At 40.2% G+C, this 7659-nt stretch overlaps 1 protein-coding gene across 12 annotated transcripts in view; it reads left to right on the forward strand.

Annotated features, from left to right (window-relative positions):
• LOC109485268 (fibroblast growth factor receptor 2-like) overlaps positions 1 to 7659 on the forward strand; it is an 80975-nt gene that overhangs the window by 39301 nt on the left and 34015 nt on the right. The window contains exon 1 of one of the 12 annotated variants that reach the window (XM_019788754.1): positions 5701 to 5796. The exons of 9 other annotated variants lie outside the window; for them this stretch is intronic. The gene's annotated coding sequence lies outside the window, so the exon portion shown is untranslated. Of the gene's footprint in view, positions 1 to 5700; positions 5797 to 6541; positions 6745 to 7659 lie in introns of those variants that run through there. 2 more of the 12 variants (XM_019788747.1, XM_019788753.1) reach the window with 2 other exon arrangements.

The raw sequence follows: 7659 nt of genomic DNA on the forward strand, positions 1-7659 counted from the left end.
CCTGGTTTTTTGGCTGGTAGGTTTGTTCAAACTGTATCACCCAGTCTTGTTTGACTGCTTTCAACATGTACTTTTTGAAATTTAACAACAGGTTCTTTACACATTGTTTGGGGTCATAATTGGAAAATCAGCATGCATTTCTGCCATATTGCTCTTGCTATTTGCTTGCATTTCAAAGAGTACCATTTATTTTCTTCACATTGAAGTGAGGGACGGTATGAAATTGCAAGCGTATTAACTTTTGCACTGATGCTAATGTTGATCTAAGAAAATTGGAGCACTGATCATGCCAGCAACAAATAGGAAGTTAGCTGAAAAGTTGTTTATTCTGGAGACTTAAGGGAATGTAATAAAGCTGCTGAACGGATATGGAATGCCACTTTGGTTCCAGAATCTCAGGAAAGGCTGGTGTGTAGGAATCTGGCTCCTGCATGTGTGATGAGTTTTGAGGACAGTTGAGGTGAGCCAGCTGTTGGGAGAGGAAGGGGCCACTCTGGGCTCATCCATCTCTGCCATGTTGTTGACTCTTTTGGTTTCATCTGTGCAAACTTCCTTCTTCAATCAAAAAGTTGAAATAGTTCTTAATCTGTGGGCACATGTGGGAAAGCCCAAGGATAGCAGAGCAGTAGAATGGGTTGCAGTCTTCGCCTTTCAGTCCATCCTTGCCACAGTCATGTGTAGAGAGTATCGTATGGAAGTTCCCATGTCAGTAGTGATGGCTACCAAGTAAGGATAGAAATGACAACTGTCCATCAGGCTTTGTGGACTGGTTGTGTTGTTTGTGCATCAGGTCAGAGAATGATAACCACTGTGGATTTATGAACCTTTTTGGACTGTTCAAACTGTCCACCTATTTGTACAAGTTTTGGACTTCAGCAGCATGGAGTGGGAATGAAGGATAATTGACAAGGAATTGTTGTACTGTGCTTTGCATTGTGCTTGCATCCAACGACCTCTGATTCTGAAATATAAATCTTTGTAAACATTGAAGAATTCTGTCAGTGGTTGTCTATTTCAATGATGACATGTTTATGGATGCATGACCTTGCATGTTAGATGTATTAACCAATACATTGAGCAAGAAGTAGTGGGTAAAAACAAAAGTTTGACTGCTGTTGACAAAAAGTTGTACGATCAATGTAGCTTGATAAGGCAGCCCTCGCCAAACTAAAGATCTGAAGAAGCAATAGACTGGTAAATGTACAGACTTCTAAAAGGTTTTAGGCTGACATTTGGAGAGCAAATACTGCTGCGGGCCTGTGATGTTAGTACATTTTGAATGGTTTCCAAACTGATTAATCTGAAAGTGCCTCCTGTTTTTTCTCTGGCATATTTGAGAAGCCAGGCTGACAGTTTGGGAACACATATTCTGACAATGGATAATCTTTCATAAATCTATACTATTGTCTGAGCTGAGCATATTCTGTTGTAATAAATATATATCAATGTTTTGTTTGCTGACTGTGGACATAAAACGATCATACGTGATGAAATGATAGCTTAGGAAGGACAAGTAATGCATTCAAAGATGGTCTGGCCCATTGTAGCTAGAAAATAGAATTCAACATGTTATTGTATTGGCCAAATGTTGGTGGTAAATATTGAAATGAAGCTGCAGTGTTAGTTCTAATGGCAGTGCTTTGATGGTAGAAACTAAGCTAATTTTCCCACCATGCTGTTTGATTTGCTTAGCACACTTGATCTGTGAGACTGCAAATTTAAAGGCAATGTTTGCATGCTATGATTCGTCACTGAAGAAAAACACGTTTATCTGAGACGCAGCTTTGAAGTTCCGCACAAAGTTGATCTTCAGTGATAACTCTTTGGGCTGGGAGCATATGCAAATTTTGCCCTTTCAGATATTGTCCCTTTTCACCTTAGGGACAACGTTACACCTCAAAGCTCAGTCAGCATGTTTAAAATGTAACTTTGGAATAAGCAAATACTGCACAGAATATGCAATTAACAGAACGAAAGGAAAATTATATGTACATTAGAGTTGTTGCTTAGAGTTGATGCTACCAATTGATTTGATCGGGTGGACAATCAGAGAGATGTAACTGGGTTATAACCCAGATTCTTCAGGCCTGGTGAGTGCTGCAGTACATCAAATCTATTTAGCTGCCAGGTCGCATATGCAAATTTGTGATGATGTCCAACCCAACAGGTTCTGTTGGGAGAAGGGAAACAGATCAGTCATTTAGCTGACATGTCCTCAAACGCATCTGTTACTTGGCAGTCCTTAGGCAGGATGTTACCAGTGTGGTTCATAGATGTCTGAGATGGGGTCGTTTTTCAATTGTTGAAAGATGTGTACATATAGCTGGAACTTGTTTTGACCATTTTGTAAAATTTGTTGTGGGAAGCATAGACGTTGTACAGTGACAACAGTTTGGTAGAAGAGTGTTATCAGGCTGGCTTGAATTAGAGCATGAAGAGAAGGGAGCATCTGCCCTGTCTTTCGTCTGATTTTCTTGCTCTGGAGAATAATTGCATTGAGCCTCATATCAAGATGTAGACGATTAAACGTTCACAGAAATAGGTTCATTGGTCTGATTGGCTTTCAAGACGATAATTTTTTTGCTTGGTGCCAGTTACTATTGATTGCTGATCATTGTCCCGGGGAACGAGTGACTGGCCCCAATTTTGGACTACCAATCCGCTTTCCCGCCTTGCACGCCATTATTCGTGGTGGTAGCAGTGCACACGTTCTCGTGTTGACTTTCTCTCACTTGATCTCCCACTAGGCAAAAGTCAGATCGGGGCTATTTGTTCCCGTATTTGTCCTTTGTCACAAAGATAAACAAGTCTCTAATGCTTTTGCTCTCTGCTCTGGCATGTTTTGTTTGCATGAATTTTGCTCAGAAAGATTCTACAAGACATAAAACCTTCATTATCTGACAGGTCCTACAAAGTGATCCTCAACTATGAAAAACAATATACTTTTAAGCCTTGGCACTCATGGATACTGGGTTATATTTGGGTTGCTTCCCCTGGTACAAGGGTTGCTTGTCATGATGGGGTCTACGCTGTGGGAGGTAGGAGCCACAACAGCGGCTTTTTCTCAGCTAAGACCCAACAAGAGACATTTCTTGTTATTCTTGGGATCAACACTTCAGATCCTCTCCCAGTAGAGGCGTGGGTTTCAGTTAACGCTGACAGATTTTTCCTTTTCAGTTTTTGCTGGTTGTCTTTTTTACTTTAACTGTCCCAAAGTTTTTTCTTAAAAAAGAAGCATAAATCATACTGATTTATGTATATATAGACTACAATATTAAGCTCTGTACTTAGCGGTTGTTGTAAATATTTCTATTTAGTGGTTGAGTGGTATGATCCACATGGAAACAAGAGTCTATCGTTTATTGCCTGCAGGAAGGGCTGGGTCTTTCTTCTGCTTAATTACCCCAGTGGTTTTATTCTACATCAACCCTCTGGAAAAGATATAATGTCATTTGCATATTTCCTTGACCTTGATAGATACATTACAGTATGTGTTTTGTCTTTGGTGAGACCTGAACACTCGGTCAAGTTTGCTTGAATTGAAATCTCTGTTCTTCATTTTTTCTAGCTTCCATCTCATCTCATCAAATAAAGCATTTCTATCCAAGTTTGAAACCTGTATAAGTTTGTTGGTATAGTTTTGTTTTCATAATTACAGAGTTTCTTGACATGCATTGTTACAATCACCAAGGTTATATAATCAACAGATTGGTTGCTTTGTTAGTTGGTTGGTGTGTTTGGTTTAGTTGTGAACTCTTAAAATACCTACATCATTGTCGGCTTATCTCTTAAACTTGAGGTAATCAATCATCAATTTAATGTTGCTCTAGACATACATAGCACAGACCCTGTGTGTCCCAGATTAGTCTCTTTTGACTGTCCGACTTTTTGTTTTGGTTGGTCAGAAAGGTTAATGCAAATTAATCAGGACTGGATAGGAGTAGGACACCTGATCACCCTGACCCTACTGCCTAATCCTGATATGAAAGGTCATTAAAATTCTCCCTACCTATTATAGAACTGATCCTGCTAATGCCTCAGAATAATGATCAGCAGATTAAAATCTGTCCTTGATTCGCTCTCCTGTGTTGCAGGTAAGGTAAATCTGTCATTAGAAATACAGTACTGTTTATATGCATTACCTGGTTGTAGATTGGGAGACAGTGATGGCATTTTCAGCTCCAGTCTCCCAGGCTGCTCTAGACCTTCAGTGAAAGTGATAGTTCTGTTTATGGAGACATCTTGCAGGGATTGTCTGATTGTCTCGCCAGCCATGCTCACCTTCCCGCTTATCAGTCTGAAGAAAGTCTCCAAGTGGCAGGAGGAGTAAAGATTACTCAGCAGTGCTATCAACCTCCGCCTCTCAAGGTCCAAAAGGGGGAGCATGTTATGTCTAGAACCACAATTTCGGTGATTTGGCTGGACGTCAAGGAGCGACCTGCATTAGGACCCCCATCCATTCTGGTCCTGTGAAAAATGACATATCTTTGATTCTGGTAAGTCATGTCAATAAGTGCTTCTGTATATATTACATGGATTTACGAAGATCATGATGTAGTAGCATATACAAAAGGCAGAGGATGATGGTCCCATGGTGTATGCCGAGGTCTTGGAGCTTGCCCACTGGTCTTGATAGATTGTACCTGATGAAATTGTGTCTGTTTAGTCTCCTAACTTTGATTTTGAAACTTCATATCCCTACCCAGGGTCATACTCGTAGTCATGGAAGGTCGTAATGAAATAATAAACTAATGTGTGGGCAATTAAAAAATGACTAGTTACCAGTATGTTGAAATGATAATGTTACGTATGTTATCCTGAAACTTTTTTATTTTATGTAAAGTGCTATCGTAATATTTTACATTTGAACAACATACATTCAAGGCTATGGGTAAATCAGCTACCATGGAGTTTTTCATGGAGTTTTGTGATCTACTGTCTTCACATCAAAGTTGTAATAGTTAAAATAGGTGTCTTTCTTAGTGGTATTCTTTAGCTGTATAATGTGGTAAGGGATAGGAGACAAATTAGTTTTATACCTCCTTGAGCAAAAATGGTTGGGTCTGCATTCCTAGGTGTGTATACACCCAAACAAGGCCGTTGACCTTTGCTCGGAATCCCATCATGCTGTGCAAAGGCAAACAGACCATCCATCCAAGAAAGGAGTGGGATGCAAAAAACAGGGTGTCAAGTGCACTTGGAAATAGTGAACTTTACGCAGTTTTGTACCTGGGCATTGGAGAAAACAGTTGAAAAGTCTGTCATGTCAGAATTAAGAATTTTTTTTCTAAACTAGTTACGATCTGAGGCCAGAACAACATGGGAATCATTATGCTTTTTGTGTGTAGACAGCTTAATTCAGCAATCTGTCAGAATCAAGGCCGTTTTTAGGTGCTTTGTAGAATAGAGCAAATAAAGTTTGATTAAGCCCACCTGCTTCGTATAGACAGTTGCTTTCTTTGTATTTTTTCTTGGTAAACTCCTTCTGGCCAGGGTTGTTTTCTAACCTTGTCACATGGTAGTGAAAGTAGGACTGTCATCTGTTAGGAACATTCAAACTTTCTGGCCTTGCTGACTTGAGCCTGGCTGGAATAAACCAACATTTGAAGAAGCGATGGTTTACCCACTTAACCTGGGGATATCTTAGCTATTTCTGTCTGGGGAGAACATTTGTACCATATGCTTAAGTCATTTTGTACTTAGCAGTGGCCTAGAAGCTGAATGTCCTTGAGAGAGTTAAGTTGGTTGCTTGCCTCAGAAGACGCCCAGTCAGAAGCAAGATCTTATATTTGAATGGTTAGTTTATTTGTAACTTGAGTGAAAATTTGGGGATGGAAAATGAAAAGCAGATTTAAGTGATATTGTTGACTTTTCCGTGCAGGCATATAGCATACAAATGTCTGTGCTCGATGGAAGATTTGTAACTGAATTGACTTGTCCAAGAGTTGCATTGCCACCATATTGTTTTGAAAAATTACATCAGGATTCATAGGAATTTTATGGGGCACAACTGCCACAAGAGTTTCTTTGCCAAAGATCTCTCTGTTTCACTTTAGATAAATTCAAGAAGGAACTATCTGTTCCAATTTGTGTTCTGACACCAAGGCAGGTAAAGATTCAATCTAACAACTTTAAGTAAGTAGGCACAAATGTCGTCAATGGGAATATAGAGCAGTTGAAACAAAGAGCTCAAAGAAAGGCAATTAGCAGAAAAATGTATTGCATACATGACTTAGCAATGAGACTGACTTACTTGTAAATGGCGTAATGGGAGATTTGCTAGATTATTTTTCGGCTCTGTGGATTACATCTGGACAAGTCAGGGAACTGTTGTAGATTTTAACAGTAAAGCAAGTTGATTTATGTTAGGTCTGTAATGTCATTAATGTCTAGACACGGACTAAATAAAACCGAGTATGTTCCCGAGTTATATACAGCTACTAGCCTAGTGTCAGTATGTGTTGGGTACGCAGCCTCCAACGTAAATTGTGCCTCCCCACGATGGTCCTTGAGTGGTATGGTCCACTTATGGAACCAGTTTGACCAGTTGCCTGTGGGTGCAGGGGCCCTGGGTGTGCAGCACACCAAACACCTATTGATTGACAGACAGTAGAGTCAATAGAAGCAGAGTAAACATTCCAGCCAATGCTGCAAGGGCAGTTGAAAAGATGGTGGGCATCCTGATATGGACAGTCCTGAGAACCTGGTTGGTACAAGCTGAACTCCCATAGTGCAGAAAGTTAGGTGAGAGACACAAGTTTGGGAAGTTGTGAGGTATGGCAGGGGGGATGAAACACACTACCCTACTTGTTGATCTACGGTTTTGTAGCAACATGTGCTGAGCTTACAGGCACAGACACTGGTGTCTTGTGTAAGTAGAGGCTTTGAGGATTGTTAATGTCGCTGTGGTATGTTTGTTGTCCCATGAAACAGTATTTCAGTTTCTTCAAGATCTTCATTTGCAAAGGTTTTGATGGCTGTCGTGTAACTGTGCGTGTGAGGCAGAGTAGGGTAGTACTAGTTACTTGATTAGAATGACATAAACTTGAAATGCCTGTCGTAGTAATGTACCTTTGACAGAATTTTTGTTAGGACTGTAGTGACTTCTTACAGATTTTGCTTGATTTTGATGTGAGACAAAAAAAAAACATGTTTGATGCCAGTGTTGAGAAAAAGTTTCTGGGAGAAAGTTGTCTGTGGAGAGATTTGCTACGGTAATAGAATATAAAGAGGAATCCATATGTCGTGTATGTGTTCAACAAAAATTCTTTTCCTGTAAGTAACATACGAGACTGTCTTTTTGTATTAGCATGGGCATTTTTGTGACTCACAAAAGGCAGTAATGGTCGGCACATTATTCCCTCAATGGTTTTCTTGTTCAGTTCTTATGCCCAAGAGGCATTTTCGCTAGAAGCGTCTGCTGGCCATGTTTTTACACAGGTGGCCACTCCGAGCCACTCATTGGGCTGTTTTTGCATCAAGTGTCCCAACATGGTGCATGGCTTCTTTATTCAGTCCCCGTTTGATTAAACACTTGAGATTCCACTATAATCCGAACAGTTGAAGTCGCCAGGATCTTTTACAGGTGTTGAGCTTCCTTCTTGGTCATAACTAGGTTCATTAGTTCCCCATGGGTGCCTCTCACAATAGGACCTTTCC

Source organism: Branchiostoma belcheri, unplaced genomic scaffold (assembly GCF_001625305.1).
Source record: "Branchiostoma belcheri isolate BF01 breed outbred unplaced genomic scaffold, Haploidv18h27 scaffold74, whole genome shotgun sequence".
NCBI classification, from domain to species: Eukaryota; Metazoa; Chordata; class Leptocardii; order Amphioxiformes; family Branchiostomatidae; genus Branchiostoma; species Branchiostoma belcheri.